This window comes from Coregonus clupeaformis, chromosome 3 (genome assembly GCF_020615455.1).
Source record: "Coregonus clupeaformis isolate EN_2021a chromosome 3, ASM2061545v1, whole genome shotgun sequence".
Classification (NCBI taxonomy): Eukaryota; Metazoa; Chordata; class Actinopteri; order Salmoniformes; family Salmonidae; genus Coregonus; species Coregonus clupeaformis.
Genome location: NC_059194.1, coordinates 18,211,792 through 18,230,418, shown reverse-complemented (window position 1 = coordinate 18,230,418; position 18,627 = coordinate 18,211,792). Strand labels below are relative to the sequence as shown.

At 43.9% G+C, this 18,627-nt stretch overlaps 1 protein-coding gene across 3 annotated transcripts in view; it reads left to right on the top strand.

The window, feature by feature from the left end:
* The window catches only part of LOC121541577 (leucine-rich repeat and immunoglobulin-like domain-containing nogo receptor-interacting protein 2), a 347,768-nt gene that overhangs the window by 45,558 nt on the left and 283,583 nt on the right, over nt 1-18,627 (top strand). The gene's annotated exons all lie outside the window — the stretch shown is intronic.

The following is an 18,627-nucleotide window of genomic DNA, read 5'->3' as shown; positions in this document are numbered from 1 at the left end:
GTATTTGATCTGTGTGTGTTAGCACCAGAAGCCCCAGCCTCCCTCTTTTGCATAAATGAAGTGAGTTTGGAAAAACTGAAAGTATGCATCTTAGAAATCGTTTTCACATATAAAATGTATATGTCAACTCCGAATCAAATAGGCTTCCCAAAACATGGTTGCTGTGATATAAAGTTTGTTTTGATTGCCGATTTTCTGCATTGATCAATATCCCATCAGGTAGCCAAACAGGATTGTTAGGGAAATAATTTTTCTTGCAAAGCATGCAAACATTTTAATTGATCAATTATATTAATCTGAGTATTCACAATAATCCTACTATTGTGTGCATGTAAACATACAGTTGAAGTCAGAAGTTTACATACAACTTAGCCAAATACATTTAAACTCAGTTTTTCACAATTCCTGACATTTAATCCTTGTAAAGAATCCCTGTCTTAGTTTAGTTAGGATCACCACTTTATTTTAAGAATGTGAAATGTCAGAATAATAGTAGAGAGAATGATTTATTTCAGCTTTTATTTATTTCATCACATTCCCAGTGGGTCAGAGGTTTACATACACTCAATTAGTATTTGGTAGCATTTCCTTTAAATTGTTTAACTTGGGTCAAACGTTTCGGGTAGCCTTCCACAAGCTTCCAACAATAAGTTGGGTGAATTTTGGCCCATTCTTCCTGACAGAGCTGGTGTAACTGAGTCAGGTTTGTAGGCCTCCTTGCTCGTACACGCTTTTTCAGTTCTGCCAACACATTTTCTATAGGATTGAGGTCAGGGCTTTGTGATGGCCACTCCAATACCTTGGCTTTGTTGTCCTTAAGCCATTTTGCCACAACTTTGGAAATATGCTTGGGGTCATTGTCCATTTGGAAGACCCATTTGTGACCAAGCTTTAACTTCCTGACTGATGTCTTGAGATGTTGCTTCAATATATCCACATAATTCTCATTCCTCATGATGCCATCTATTTTGTGAAGTGCACCAGTACCTCCTGCAGCAAAGCACCCCCACAGCATGATGCTGCCACCACCGTGCTTCACGGTTGGGATGGTGTTCTTTGGCTTGCAAGCAACCCCCCTTTTCCTCCAAACATAACGATGGTCATTATGGCCAAACAGTTCTATTTTTGTTTCATCAGACCAGAGGACATTTCTCTGAAAAGTACGATCTTTGTCCCCGTGTGCAGTTGCAAACCGTAGTCTGGCTTTTTTATGGCGGTTTTGAGCAGTGCCTTCTTCCTTGCTGAGCGGCCTTTCAGGTAATGTCGATATAGGACTCGTTTTACTGTGGATATATATACTTTTGTACCTGTTTCCTCCAGCATCTTCACAAGGTCCTTTTGCTGTTGTTCTGGGATTGATTTGCACTTTTCGCACCAAAGTACGTTAATCTCTAGGAGACAGAACGCGTCTCCTTCCTGAGCGGTATGACAGCTGCGTGGTCCCATGGTGTTTATACTTGCGTACTATTGTTTGTACAGATGAACGTGGTACCTTCAGGCGTTTGGAAATTGCTCCCAAGGATGAACCAGTCTTGTGGAGGTCTACAAATCTTTTTCTAAGGTCTTGGCTGATTTCTTTTCATTTTCCCATGATGTCAAGCAAAGAGGCACTGAGTTTGAAGGTAGGCCTTGAAATACATCCACAGGTACACCTCCAATAGACTCAAATTATATAAATTAGCCTATCAGAAGCTTCTAAAGCCATGACATCATTTTCTGGAATTTTCCAAGCTGTTTAAAGGCAAAGTCAACTTAGTGTATGTAAACTTCTGACCCACTGGAATTGTGATACAGTGAATTATAAGTGAAATAGTCTGTCTGTAAACATTTTTTTTTTTTAATTACTTGTGTCATGCACAAAGTAGATGTCCTAACCGACTTGCCAAAACTGTAGTTTGTTAACAAGAAATTTGTGGATTGGTTGAAAAAACAGTTTTAATGACTCCAACCTAAGTGTATGTAAACTTCTGACTTCAACTGTACCTATTGAAGGATTCGTGGATGGAATGATGTTGCTAGTTGCTATATTCTCCCAATGTAGAGAGTGAGGAGGAAGCAGAGCAGGAGGGGAAACGGGTAGGTGGATGCCCTCTGAACACAACATCTGTCGCCCTCCTTTCCACGTGATTCAGGATTTGGGCGCTGCGTCAAAAGTATGTTGCCAGAGTGTTGGCGGTTGCCAGCCCAATCTCTCTCCACCAATCTGGTTATTTGTGGACTGTAAGTCGCTTTGGATAAAAGCGTCTGCTAAATGGCATATTATTATTATTATTATTATTATTAGTAGTAGTAGTAGTTGTAGTAAAGAATTGTCTGTGCGGTTAAGCAGCGTTGGATGATGGGGATGGTAATTGTATTATGTTAGTTACAGTTCATATTAAAATATGGTTTCCCTACTCTCTCTCTCTCACATCACCACTGTTTCTCAGTATACTGGAAAACAACCCATTAACAGCCCTAATTCAATACTGGTCATCCTCCAGCCTCTGTCTGCTAGGTCTGCCGTGTTGCCTGTCTTTTATCGGAGAAGTCACAAGGGGATATTTATGGTAATTGGTTTCATGGGTAACCAAGCATTGCGGTAAAGGTTGGGGCTCTCTGTGTCCCTAGTCTCTTCCCAGATGGGGAGGGTAATGTCCTGTTCTCTACCCAGATGGGGAGGGTTATATCCTGGTCTCTACACAGCTAGGGACGGTTATATCCTGGTCTCTACCCAGCTAGGGAGGGTTAGATCCTGGTTTCAGCTCTCCTGACCTTGGAAGATGGGCAACTCTCTCCTCAGTTTCACAACACAGTCACCCTACACCTGCAGCAAATCAATGGTAGGATGCCAGGACAGGCTTCCATAGAGCATCAGCTCGCCCCCGTTGTAATGGATTGCAGCTGGGCACATGGGAGCAGCATAGTAACAAGGCTGACAGTTTGACAGCTACCTCAGGATAGGAAATGGAGTGGACTCTGCTTAGATTTCTCACCCTAGACTGCGATAAGCTGCTCTTTGGGGGACAGGTGCAAAGCATGCAGCAAAAACTCTTTGTGGATGCTTAAAAAATATTAGATCATGAAAGACGCAAATTTCAACCTGCCAATATAAATTATGAATCAAAACACAGGGAAGGGGAGTGTAAATGGAAGATAGGCAGAATATTCCTTCAGTATTGGATCTTGTGGAAGGGATTAGAAAAATAATGAAGAAGCCAGTAATCCTTTTATTTAATTGTTCAATGTCGTTTAATCAATGAGAGGGACGACAACACATTCCCCTATCTTTTGACGATCACACCACCCCACTGCAATGTGTCTTGAAAAATGACTCACGTTTACATTTATTTTATTTTGCCCCCACCCTTGCTCAAACGTGTCCGTACATGAACAAGTGCAGGGAGATTACTGACGAGGTCTAAGGTGATGGTGAATCGCTCAACATGCCAATATGGGAGCCATCGTTGCCTCCTTCACTCGTTCCTCCTATAAACTTTTGTCCCCACATATAAACATTGTTAGTAATGCTGGAGGGTTGCGGGGGAGTTGGTAGGGGCGGTAAAGGGTGGCAGAAGGCTCCGGTTGGTGACATGGGGTGTACACAATCTTCCCTTGGCAGTGCCTGCCTGGGAGGTTTGGTTATGTGCGTAGCACCAGGTTCATTCTCCCTGCCTCTGTAGTTTTGCAATTCCATAAATAACAGGGGGCAGACGGAGGGGAGAGAATGGCTGAGAGAGGACAATGTGGCAAAGGGGTTGAGCGCCTGAATAAGAAACAGACAGTTTGTAGTCACTAAGACAAAAAGAGGGGAACGGTGATTTGTTGTGGAGAACAGAGGCAGATTGTGGATGAATTGTAGCATGACATTGGAAGAACAAAAACGGCAAACACTGGAGAAAGGAGATAAGGTGCTTGGTGGAAAGGTATGAAAGGAAAAAGGTAAAACATAGTTTTTCTCCTGAATAACAACTTAAGCAGATTTGCTCGCATTACTCTTTGCTATTTATGTGGTTTTCATGCGAGGCATTGCTAAACGAGGAGAGCAATGGGAACGCTGCTGTGTTGTCATTGATTATTGTGCAAACATTAACCAGGGATGGCAACACCAGAAATGTCTGGTTTCAACAAACATACATGCTGAATCTGAAACAGCGCCTTAACTTGTAATACTTTCACATCACACCACTTCAAATTCCTTTATAGAGTCAACGTAAAGGCCTGTAGTACTTAGTTTCTGAGTAGTTGCAACTCTCTGAGGATGAAGGCAACTTTTGATGACAAAATGTTGTTTATACTGTCTGAGCAGTTATCTGCACATAGTGGTTGTACAGAACAGTACCTTCACAGTACTCAACCCGAGCATGCACAAAAAAACTAATGTCCCTCTGGGCATCATTTCAACATTTATTTTTTATTTATTTTTACATTTGGATGAGTTGTCAACTAATGTGAACTCAAAGTGAAATTAACAAAAAATGTCACCATGTCATTGGATTTAGGTTTAAAGTTGGGTAAAAAAATTACGTTGATGCCCTTAAGTCCAATCAGTTGATTCAACATCATTTTTTGTTGTTGAAATTATTTACATTTTAGTCATTTAGCAGACGCTCTTATCCAGAGCAACTTACAGTTAGTGAGTGCATACATGTTATTTTTTTCATACTGGCCCCCCGTGGGAATCGAACCCACAACCCTGGCGTTGCAAGCGCCATGCTCTACCAACTGAGCTACACAGGGCCCATTATGTGGAAGCAACATTGATTGAACCAGTTTTTGCCGAGTTAGATGTTTACATTGTGGTTCCAGTGTTTGTCTCATCATTATTTAATTGATCTACATATGGCCTACATCAAGGTCAAACTCATAAAGCTTTTACAGGATCCTACATGGACTTAGTCCTATGAGGACATCACGCTTCCTTGGTCCTCTTAATGCACTATGACCCACTAGGACATATAAAAATACAGGCGCAGCACACGCCTCGACCACGTTCCTCGACTGTCCTCTTTACATTATTACATGTAATGGTCACTCGGACCACGGGGCGGAAGTACAAGGGGAACGCAGGCAAATGAACAGCTGCAGTGTTCTATAGTGTGGAATGCACCACTGCATACAACCTAGACTCAGGGGTAGACGTAACATAGTAAATGTAAATCCGGGACTCTCCAACTAGTATGGTATGTTACGTTTCATATGGTATGTATTAATTTGTGGATGTCCATCATCCATTTCATACAATATATTTTGAATTAAAAAAACGTATGATATGTTACAAATTCCAATTTGTTGTGGCTAACGTTAGCTAAGTTGCTAACACTAACATTAGCTAGGGGGCTCACGTTAGCTAGGCTAGGGGTTAGGGTTAAGGTTAGGGTTAGGAGTCAGGTTAAAGGGTTAAGGTTAGGGTTAGGGGAAGGGTTAGCTAACATACTAAGTAATTTCAAAGTAGCTAAAAAAGTAGTAAGTAGTTGAAAAGTTGCTAATTAGCAAAAAATGTAAAGTTGTCTGTGTTTAAACTTTATTCTGTATGTAACCATATCAAATATAACATATCATACTCACTTAAGTGTCCCAGATTTATTTTACTATTTTACGTCTAGTTTATGAGACCAGGCTGCTGCATAAAGTTAATGTTTCATTCATGGACATGTATAGCGTATGGGGCTTTCAGAGCATGCATGTATTTCATTTCTACCTTTGGCAGCTAACACAGGAACTGCACTCTGTTTGGGTCAGTGAATACAGCAGGGACTGGAGTTGTTTATACCTTTTGGAAACAATGATAGCCCTATACTGTGCTATGTGATATATAAACATTTGTTGGTATGTGCTGTAGCTGGTTGAAAAGGGATTGTTCATGGATCATGGATTAGTCTTTTATCAGATTTGACCTCATGCTACTTAGACTCTTTCAGGTTGGAAGTGGTGATTTGACTCTTTTCTGTTACCGTGTGACATTTCAGAATGTGTTTCTTTGATTTTCGAAACACACATCACAACACATGCAGTGTGATAAAATGACAATACAAACATTCTCCTATGATGCTGTGATAAAATGACAGCACAAACATCCTCCTATGATGCTGTGGTAAAATGACAGCACAAACATCCTCCTATGATGCTGCGGTAAAATGACAGCACAAACATCCTCCTATGATGCTGTGGTAAAATGATTGCACAAACATCCTCCTATGATGGTAAAATGTGTTAAAGGTGTTATGATGGAAACAGGTTCTGAGATAAAGCGTTACCGCCAGTCTGCCGAACTTTGAGTCCCCTGCGTCAACATCCATATTGTATTGAGGTCTTATCAGCGTCCAATGTATTACTTATCACATTTAACATGAATCCCTAAAGCTTCCCTTACAACTGTGACTGACAATGTATTCTCAACTTAATGATATCCTGTCAACGCCATTATGGATTTGCTCTTGGTATGGGAATCTTAATGCATGTAAGGTTATGGGAAAAAAATATCTGGAAATCTATAAGATGTCAATACAGACTTTTGTTTGGCATTCGTATCTCATTGACTTCCAGATACCTGGTCATAGGCCTTTCATATAGAGAATGATAGAGGACTCTAGGGCCCAAAAGCTTGTTTTAGTATTGGGCAGTGCCATTGAGGACTTTCACCATTTTTAAGTAGTCAACTGGGTGGGACTTCCTGTGGGTTAAGGAAGGATCACATAATTCCTTCCAGGTAATCAGGAGGGATCAGCCAATGAATTATACTCGTACTCGAGTAAACATTCCATAACTGCAGGTGGCAGTAAACTGCAGGTGGCAGTAAACCTTGTCTTTATATCTGTTCAAACAACACACTGCAGGTGGCAGTGTGCACCCTTTCAGTTTGTTTGCCAACTCATAGAAGTACTAGAAGAAGAAAATGGACTACTTCAAAATGGAGATGGCCTCAATAGTGCTGCCTGTGCGCTCAAAGATGCCATAATAGGACAGATCCAATGAAAAGTCCTCTAACTATCTCAATGGCCTATCCTAAAGCAAAAATAAGAGAAGTCAAACCAATCAGAGTCTATTTTCTACCCATGAGGCCGATATCATTAATGTATCGATAAACACTGACCAGTCAAATTATACTTATTAATAGTTCATTAGCTCCTAAATCGTATGCTAACAAACAAATAATTGGGATATGTTTGATCCATGTTGACGGTATTCGCGATGGAGATTCTCCTAATTGTAATAAATTATACTATTGTAAAACCTTTAGGTGGATACTACACATTCAAATCCTAGCCTCACTGCATATCTTATAATTAAATACATTTACTTTCAATTGAAATCGATTCCTCTTAAAATGAATTACGTTCGACAGTCTTATAATGACTAATGGACTTAAAAAACGCTTAAGTGTGTGCGATTAACGGTGCTTAAAGCACTTTACTTTGTTCTGATCGAGGAAAACAAAAGCCAGTTTTTATCAAAGGAATAGGAGGCCTACAGCCATGCCACTATTAAATGTGCTTATGCTGGCAGATAGCTCGGTACGCTGTATACCCAGTGAAATCTGTTCCAGGATATGGCCCCATTGACTTCACCCCACTGTACCCCTGACAATACCCTGCTCACATGCATGGGAAATGGCCTGGTTCTTCAGCTATTCACTACCACACTTCTCCTGTATGATAAGATACAACAAAACACAACGTTAAGGCTGAGATAGTTATAGGTACCTATGAGGTCCTGTGTTAGGTAGTTACCTATGAGGTGCTGAACAGTGGTCTGTATTGAAGATAGTAGAAACGTAGACATCAAACATACAATGGTTAGTAGTGAGGTTTTGATTCTATATAGGTACCTACTGTATGAGGTACTGAACAGTGGACTGAATTAAAGATAGTAAATACTACACTGTTTAGTCTCATACTCAAGATTTTCACAGTTGAAAAATGTGATGGTGGTGGTCCATGCTATTACTGCCTTTACATGTGATATGAGGTACAGTAATGCTTATTCAACTGATAGGTAGGCTAAGATTGAAATGTGCTGATGTTTGAGATGGAAAGGGACAGTGGCTATGTAACATATATATAGATGTTGAATGGAGGAGACAGGAGTCTTGAAATTTATTGATGCTCGTTCGCCAAAATGATTTACGAGTTTATTTCCTTTATTTTCCCCCTTCAGAGCATTGATTTATTTCTGGTATAAAACCCTATATCCAGTGATGTCACATCAAAATGTGACTATGTCCTCTGGTTGACAAATTACAGTTGTGTTAAAGTTTGGGACACAAATACATGAGTAAAGTGGACCTTTTTGACAAATATTATTGGTAATATAAGAAAGGGATCTTTAAAATGCCTTTGTTTTATACTTACTTTCATTCTAGATTATACATGCTCACCTTCCAGTGCATTCTGAGTTTCTCAATGTGTCATTTGAAGAAAAAAAAACATGAGGGATTGTAATACATGTTATTGTATTTATCAATTTAAGTGGGCTAAGATTATTAATTTTTGTATGCCCCATATGCATTTTTACATTTTAGTCATTTAGCAGACGCTCTTATCGAGAGCGACTTACAGTTAGTGAACGCATACAAACCCACAACCCTGCGTTGCAAGCGCCATGCTCTACCAACTGAGCTACAGGGGACATTACATTATTTGATAGGCATACATAGGCAAAGTTATGAGAGTCTACTTCATAAATAGTGGCCAGTGTCTTTGTAAACAACCAGGTTTACTCAGTGCCTTATCTACCGTATTTGTTTCCTTGTCTATATGAAACACCATCCAGAAACACTGCATTCATGTTTTACATTGTAACCCGCACGTCCTCATCAATGAGTCAAATGGAAACTTAATTACGAAATGAACTGACTCCACATCATATTTGAGAAATATTCTACTGTGCTTATCATGGATAATAGGCACTGCTGGTGAGGATGATGGATTGCCTGGGCTTAATAATACTTCTTCATAAGGGAAAAACAAAGTCTGCAAGTCCAACAAAACTCATTAAAATGACAGAACCTCACAGCAGTGAATGAGGAATGGAGTCATTTAGGGCACTGGTATGGTGGTATACAATGCCTCTGATTAGACTTAACACTTGAACAGCTCCACAGATCTGTTGTGTATTCATAATTTGATGGCAATATTGCCTCTCGTCTTCAGTTCTTCTCAAATTTGTTTGAATGCAGTATCCAAATTCATTGGATGTAGTGATCACAATATAGTAGCCGTATCTAGTCCCCTGTAGCTCAGTTGGTAGAGCATGGCGCTTGCAACGCTAGGGTTGTGGGTTTGTTTCCCACGGGGGGCCAGTATGAAAAATGTATGCACTCACTAACTGTAAGTCGCTCTGGATAAGAGCGTCTGCTAAATGACTAAAATGTAAAAATCTAGGAAAAACAAAGTTCCGAAGGCTGGGCCTAATATTGTGTATAAAAGGTCATACAATAAGTTTTGTAGTGATTCCTATGATGTTGATGTGAATAATATTTGTTGGTCTGCGGTGTGTAATGACGAGCAACCAGACGCTGCACTTTCTACATTTATGAAATTGCTTTTCCCAGTTACTAATAAGCATGCACCCATTAAGAAAATGACATAAAAAATGGTTAAATCCCAGTGGATTGATGAAGAATTGAAAAATGGTATGGTTGAGACGGATGAGGCAAAAGGGATGGCAAATAGGTCTGGATCTACATTTTTACATTTTAGTCATTTAGCAGACGCTGCAAATTGAGCAATCATGTGACTAAACTGAATCAAAAGAAGAAGAAACCACACTATGAAACAAAGATAAATGACATAAAGAATGAAAGTAATAGCTTTGGAGCACCTTAAATGAAATTTTGGCCAAAAAGGCAAACTCTGCTCCATCATTCATTGAATCAAATGGCTCATTCTTCACAAAACCCATTGATATTGACAACTACTTTAATGATTGTTTAATTTGCAAGATTAGCAAACTTAGGCATGACATGCCAGCAACAAACGCTGACACTACACATCCAAGTATATCTGACCAAATTATGAAAGACAAGCATTGTAATTTTGAATTCCGTAAAGTAAGCGTGGAAGAGGTGAAAAAAGTATTATTGTCGATCAACAATGACAAGCCACCAGGGTCTGACAACTTGGATGGAAAATTACTGAGGATAATAGCGGTCGATATTGCCACTCCTATTTGCCATATCTTCAATTTAAAGTGTGTGCCCTCAGGCCTGGAGGGAAGCAAAATGTATTCTCATACCTAAGAATAGTAAAGCCCCCTTTACTGGCTCAAATAGCCGACCAATGAGCCTGTTACCAATCCTTAGTAAACTTTTGGAAAAAATTGAAAAAACATAGACACATGCATGCAAACACACGATAACATACGCACTATACACACATGTACACATGGATTTTATGTTATAGATCTGTGGTAGTAGAGTAGAGGCCTGAGGGCACACACTTAATATGTTGTGAAATCTGTTATTAATGTTTTGTAATGTTTTTAAAATGTATAACTGCCTTGATTTTGCTGGACCCCATGAAGAGTGGGGATAATGGGGATCCATAATAAATACAAATATAAATACAAAGCCATAGCTCAGCGAATCTATGGAGGCCTCAGCCATTTCAATACATGTCACTTTTCACAGCGAGTACAGAAAATAAAAATATTTTAATTGCAAACATTGCAAATGGCTCCACTTCTCGGTCCAGTGGCTTCGAACATTAGCATGTAAAGAGAATCATGGATGAGCCCATCGAAGCAGATGGAGAAAGCCATCCTGTCATTGATACTCACTTAAGGGGGTTGTGTCAATGCCATCATTACCATAGATATTTTCGCAGGTGATCTGCTTCCACACTTGAGAGAGGGTGCAAGGGTGAAATAATTTTGCATGAATCATTTATACGTTTTTGTCAATATTTTATGGTTGCCTTGTTGAAAATGAGAGAGAAGAATTCATAGTCTTTTTTTACACAAACCTCAGCTAAAACATCAGGTTTTTGCTATTCATTAATGTACATCCTGTGACTTAATTATATAAAAAATAACCTCCAAATGGAATTGTAAAGAAGAGGACCAAGCACCCCCTCCCATTCTCATCGACGGGGCTGTAGTGGAGCAGGTTGAGAGCTTCAAGTTCCTTGGTGTCCACATCACCAACAAACTAACATGGTCCAAACACACCAAGACAGTCGTGAAGAGGGCACGACAAAAACTATTCCCTCTAAGGAGACTGAAAAGATTTGGCATGGGTCCTCAGATCCTCAAAAGGTTCTACAGCTGCACCATCGAGAGCATCCTGACTGGTTGCATCACCACCTGGTATGCATCACCACCGCAAGGCACTACAGAGAGTTGTGCGTACGGCCCAGTACATCACTGGTGCCAAGCTTCCTGCCATCCAGGACCTCTATACCAGGCGGTGTCAGAGGAAGGCCCTAAAAATTGTCAAAAACTCCAGCCACCCTAGTCATAGACTGCTCTCTCTGCTACCACACGGCAAGCGGTACCGGAGCGCCAAGTCTAGGTCCAAGAGGCTTCTAAACAGCTTCTACCCCCAAGCCATAAGACTCCTAAACATCTAATCAAATGGCTACCCAGACTATTTGCATTAATAACTCTACCTACATGTCACGGTCGTCTATGTCGTCTAAGTATGACCAAGGCGCAGCGTGTCCAAGAAACATGACTTTATTAATTAAACGTTATCGAACTACAAAACAAAAGACGACTCAATGAAGTCCACGGTACACTGACCGAAACGGAACAAAAACCCACAAACACAAGGTGAAAACACACAGTTTAAATATGGCTCCCAATCAGAGATAACGAGCCGACAGCTGACACTCGTTACCTCCGATTGGGAGTCATATGACTAACAAGAACAACCAAAACCAAGCACACCCAAATACCCAACATAACCAAACCAAACCCAACAAAACGAATACACCCTGGCTCAAATACAAAGTCCCGGAGCCAGAGTGTGACATAACCCCCCCCTTAAGGTGCGAACTCCGGGCGCACCAGCATAAAGTCTAGGGGAGGATCTGGGAGGGCGTCTGTCCATGGTGGCGGCTCTGGCACAGGTCGTGGTCCCCACCCCACCATAGTCACTACCCGCTTACGTAGCCTCCTCCCAATGACCACCCTCCAATTTAACCCCACTGGATTAAGGGGCAGCACCGGACTAAGAGGCAGCACCGGACTAAGGGGCAGCACCGGACTAAGGGGCAGCACCAGGATAAGGGGCAGCACCAGGATAAGGGGCAGCACCGGACTAAGGGGGCAGCACCGGACTGAATGGCGGATCCTGGCTGGCTGGCTCTGGCGGATCCTGGCTGGCTGGCGGATCCTGGCTGGACGGCTCTGGCGGATCCTGGCTGGACGGCTCATGGCTGGCTGACGGATCTGGCTGCTCATGGCTGGCTGACGGATCTGGCTGCTCACGGCTGGCTGACGAATCTGGCTGCTCGTGGCTGGCTGACGAATCTGGCTGCTCATGGCTGGCTGACGGATCTGGCTGCTCGTGGCTGGCTGACGGATCTGGCTGCTCGTGGCTGGCTGACGGATCTGGCTGCTCATGGCTGGCTGACGAATCTGGCTGCTCATGGCTGGCTGACGGATCTGGCTGCTCATGGCTGGCTGACGGATCTGGCTGCTCATGGCTGGCTGACGGATCTGGCTGCTCATGGCTGGCTGACGGATCTGGCTGCTCATGGCTGGCTGACGGATCTGGCTGCTCATGGCTGGCGGAAGGCTCTGGCTGCTCATGGCTGGCGGAAGGCTCTGGCTGATCCTGTCTGGCGGAAGGCTCTGGCTGATCCTGTCTGGCGGAAGGCTCTGGCTGATCCTGTCTGGCGGAAGGCTCTGGCTGATCCTGTCTGGCGGAAGGCTCTGGCTGATCCTGTCTGGCGGAAGGCTCTGGCTGATCCTGTCTGGCGGAAGGCTCTAGCGGCTCCTGTCTGGCGGAAGGCTCTAGCGGCTCCGGTCTAGCGGACGGCTCTGAAGGCTCATGGCAGACGGGCGGCTTTGCAGGCTCAGTACAGACGGGCGGCTTATGCAGCGCTTGGCAGACGGGCAGTTCAGGCGCCGTTGGGCAGACGGGCAGTTCAGGCGCCGTTGGGCAGACGGGCAGTTCAGGCGCCGTTGGGCAGACGGCAGACTCTGGCCGGCTGAGACGCACTGGTGGCCGGATGCGTGGTGCCGGAACTGGAGGTACCGGGCTGAGGACACGCATCTCAGGGCTAGTGCGGGGAGCAGGAACAGGCCGGACCGGGCTGGCGACGCGCACCGTAGGTTTGGTGCGAGTGGCAGGAACAGGCCGGGTCGGGCTGGCGACGCGCACCGTAGACTTGGTGCGGGTGGCAGGAACAGGCCGGACCGGGCTGGCGACGCGCACCGTAGGTTTGGTGCGAGTGGCAGGAACAGGCCGGGTCGGGCTGGCGACGCGCACCGTAGGTTTGGTGCGAGTGGCAGGAACAGGCCGGGCTGGGCTGGCGATGCACACCGTAGGTTCTGTGCGTGGAGCAGGAACAGGCCGGGCTGGGCTGGCGACGCACACCGTAGGTTCTGTGCGTGGAGCAGGAACAGGCCGGGCTGGGCTGGCGACGCACACCGTAGGTTCTGTGCGTGGAGCAGGAACAGGCCGGGCTGGGCTGGCGACGCACACCGTAGGTTCTGTGCGTGGAGCAGGAACAGGCCGGGCTGGGCTGGCGACGCACACCGTAGGTTCTGTGCGTGGAGCAGGAACAGGCCGGGCTGGACTGGCGACGCACACCGTGGGCTTGATGCGTGGAGTAGGAACAGGCCGGTCCGTACTGGGAACACACACCACTGGCTTTAACTGGGGATCAGGAACGGGCCGGACCGGACTGGTAACACACATCAGTCTCTCACGCCCGTGCCGCAACAACTTCCCTTCCTCTACTCGCCAATGGCTCCCGTAATCCGATAGCCTTCTCTCCACGTCTCCCTGTGGCAGCCTCCTGCTGCCCAGCCGCCCAAAGCCATGTGCCCCCCCAAAAACTTTTTGGGGTTGCCTCGTCCCTCCGACGATGACCCTGCTGACGCCGTTGCTCCTCTCTCGCCAGGGCCTTGATCTTCCCCCAAGGTCCCTTGCCCCCCGAGCATGTCCTCCCAGGACCACGATTTGCCCACCTGGGCCATCGCCAGCCTCTCGATCTCCTTACCAGGCGCCTCCTCCCATGTCCAGTCTCTTTGCTCCTGGACACGCTGCTTGGTCCTTTTATGGTGGGTTTTTCTGTCACGACCGTCTTGAAAGGGAGCAGACCAATACGCAGCGCGTTGAGTGAACATGATGACTTTAATGAGTAAAGCACGTAAATACAAAACAAAAGACGATAGTGAAGTCCAACAGTGACAAAGACTGAACCTGGAACAAAAACCCACAACACCCACAGGAAAACATACAGATAAATATGGCTCCCAATCAGAGATAACGAGCCGACAGCTGACACTCGTTACCTCCGATTGGGAGTCATTGAACCCAACAAAGAAATACAACACATAGAACCACCCAACCAAACAAAACACCACGAAACGAACACACCCTGGCTCAACACACAAAGTCCCGGAGCCAGAGCGTGACACTACATGTACATATTACCTCAATTACCTCGACTAACCGGTGCCTGTATTTAGCCTCGCTATTGTTATTTTTACTGTTGCTCTTTAATTATTTGTTACTTTTATTTCATATTATTATATATTGTATTTTTTGTGATTTTTGTTGGTATTCTTTCTTAAAACTGCATTGTTGGTTAAGGGCTTGTAAGTAAGCATTTCACTATAAGGTCTACACCTGTTTTATTCGGCGCATGTGACAAATAAAATTTGATTCGATTTAATTTTAAAGACGCACAGTGAGAACAGTTTGTTAAAAGCGAAACACATCAGTAACAGTACATGCATCAACTAGGCCTAATTATCTTGCTTGTATTGATGAAATATTGCTTGCTGATTTTAGCTGACAAACTGTAGCACTAATGTATACTTCAGTGTGTCCATGTGGAAATACATAAACTGCACATATTTTAAAGGCTGCATTTTATGAATTATATAACATAGAATACATAACACACATCTCAAGTTGTTTTGACTCGGTTTTGCAGTGTGTTGTCATTGTGGTTTACTGTTACTCTCCTATAAAAGTTACTAAACTATGTAACACAAATAGGAGTGCTAAAACCTATTTTGTTCAGGTGAGATGACAGGTTATGTCAAAATCAACACTCCTACCCGCCATGCTACCTGCCTCCCATGAGTGGTTGAGGGTGTGGGAGATGATGGTCCCAGGATTTTGCATGCTTTAGCCGCGCTAACAGCTGAGCCGTCAATCTCAAGGGGGAGAGATGGTGGGGGACGTTTTCTGAAGTCAACCACCATCTCCACGGTTTTGTATGTGTTGAGTTCCAGGTTATTACAACTGCACCAGGCCACCAGGCGGTCAACCTCTCCACGGTACATGGACTTATCGCCTACGGTGATGAGACCGACCAGAGGGGGGTTATCTGCAATCTTGAGTACTTTGACAGATGCGTTGTTGGAGGTGCAGTCATTGGTGTAGAGTGACTAGAGTAGAGGTGAGAGCACGCATCCTTGTGGTGCGCCGTCGCTGAGGGATAAAGAGTCCGAAAGGTGTTTTCGCAGCTTCACTTGCTGTGTTCTGTTGGTCAGGAAGTCAGTGATCGACTGACCGATGGAGCTGGACACGTTCAGCTGGGAGAGTTTGTCTTGCAGCAGTTCTGGGATGATGGTATTGACGCAGATCTAGTCCACAAACAATATGTAAGCGGAATGGAAAGATGCATCATGGAAAGCTGTGAGTCATTGTTGACATGCTACGTACTGCATTTCTACCAATGTCTCTTGATTCAGCCATTTTCCTGTGTCAGTGTAGCAAAGCTCAGCAACTTTACTTTCCTTGCTGCCACATTTATAGCATTAAGCGAATCTGATGTTCTTTTGTGCTCCAAATGTCTTATTCTGTGGCCTACATAGCATCTTCTGAGACGCAAAGCATTTTTTTTTAAATGGGAAATTTGACACTGTTCACAAATCTGCTCCTGATAATTTATTTAAAAACAGCAGATATATCAATTAAAGTTGTATTTTTCCTGCTAAATCAATTGAGGCTGACTCCTGTTTCAGTTGAACAGATAGCCGACTCATTATAAGTTTGAAGACGACTGTGATTCCTTAAAACTCCTGAAGCTATATGTATGACAGCTTGTAGGTGGCAGCAAAGCACACGGTAGCAAAGCTACATTTCCTTGCGTGCTTAACGTTGTGTGTTACACAACTGAATATGCAACTGCACTTCAATCGCTCAACATCTTCATAAACAGAAGGGGCCTGCAAGAAGAACAGGCCAACTAAAGCTTTGACGTCTGTGCCTGCAAGGCTTCCAGAAACTGCATTGTAATGTCTGACAGAATGCACAGAATGCTCCAAACAGTGAGCTATGTGATGCTAATGCTAACTGAGGCCCTCATACGGTCTCTTGTTTACATTCTAGTTGTGACTGCAACCCCCCAAGAGTGACATTAGCTCTTCTCAGACACACTGTCTTTCAGGTCCATAAATAATTTACCTTTTTACTGGCCTTGAACTCCTGAGATGGCATTAGGGGCAAGACTATCAGACAAAAAGCTCTCGAAGCTCATGTGAGATGGAGTTCAATGATTGAGTATAGACTTTGCATTTATTGGGATAAAAAAAAAAACATGGCAGCGTGATTCAACCAATATGAGATAAAGCCAAATGGAGGGTCCGGCTAGCTCTTAGCCCTGTGGTTACATCAAGGATACATCAAATACTTCACAGGAAGCCAGTCTGACGATTGAGAGGAGAAGGACTCTCCAAAGGCACACTGTCTGAAGCGTGTAAATATTATTGTGATGTGAAAATCTTTTGCGTATTCTCTCCTCCACCACAGCAAACTCCTTCATTATGAATAAGCATTATGAATGATAAATGACCGATAACTCATAGAACCGATAACTCTTTGCAGTCAAATAAGCACATTGTTTTTGTTTTCTCATGTATATGTGATTATGAGTGACCTGCAGGAGCCGTCTTTAATGGAAGATGGAGCGTTGTGTTTTCTACTGTAGCAACAAAGCTTTCAACACAACATCCAATCTCCAACATAGAGTACTACTATGTTTTTCATCTGAACCTATCCAGTATAATAACCTATCCTCTGGCATAGCTCATAGGGTATTTGAGGCATGCAAGCCTCTTCAACTATGAGAAGTTCACAATGAGAGAAAAGCTTAAATACATTCAAAACTACAATACGGAAAACTACACTACAATGCAATGCTATATCGAGTAGTCTGGCTGAATCTGTGGAACGAGAATGCACAATCACATTCACACTGAAACGAGAAAGGGACAGAATGAGTGAAACACAATGAGATTTGATGAGCGAAAGAGAAAACACAAAGAGAACAATGGAGTGAAATAAAGATAGTGAAAGAAGAGAAAGGGAAAGGGGAGGGAGGGAGGGAGGGAGGGAGGGAGGGAGGGAGGGAGGGAGGGAGGGAGGGAGGGCGGGAGGGAGGGAGGGAGAGGGGGCAGGGAGGGAGAGGGGGCAGGGAGGGAGGGAGGGGGCAGGGAGGGGGTGAGGGAGGGAGGGAGGGAGGGAGGGAGGGAGGGAGGGAGGAGGGGAGGGGTGAGGGAGGGAGGGTCATTTATCATTCATAATGCTTATTCATAATGAATGGAAACAGTTAACAATGGAAACACTGAACATTATGGTCAATTGACAGACATTTTATATTCATAGCGACTTGCAGAACAGATTCAGTATTTGGCCCAGGTGGGAATCAATCCCACAACCCTTGTGTTGCAAGCACCACAGTCCAGCCACCTGAGCCCCCTGAACCACCAACCTTTTCCCCACCCATATGAAAGCCTCACAATCTGGGGCGCCACCAGGGGAGGACTGGGGCGACCTCTCTCCTCTGAGCTTTCTCCACAGGGGGACAGAGTCAGTGAAGAGTGAAGATCTCAAGCCCAATCCTTTGCCCAACCACACCAGTATGCAGGCTTTAACCTCTGCAGGCTACCTTTAAAAGTTAGGGAGACGCTACCAAAAACTAGAACCAGTCATTAAAAGGCTTGTGCCAGAAAGACTCTGCTCTATTTCACTCTCCCTGTCATACACATATCTGCTGGCTCATAACTTTCTGGGCAACAGTGAAGTGAGCTCATTTTTACTGTGAGACCATCAAAAAGTCTCCCCTTTTTATATTTTCAATGAGAGGCATACTTTTGCCATTCTGTCTTTTCCCCTTCAGTTCAAATGCAACATTGTGAAACATAAGAGACATGCTTATGTTAGGGTGGGAAATATAAAGAGCACGAAGCTGCCAAGTGCAATACAAAAAGAGGATATCAATGGCCATATCACTGTCAGATATTCAAAACAGTTTAGCAGTAATGAGGGCATGGCGTTCCGCGACTATGGTGTCGTATAATAACATTTGCTGTGGAGGAAATAACAAGGTAACACATAGCTGGTTGGTAGATGCAGGAGAATCCCCAGAGGAGAATTTTAAGCAAAAAAACATTTTCTATTAGGTCAATGAGGGTGACTTTGATAAACGGTGAAACCAGTTAAGATGAAGTGTCAAC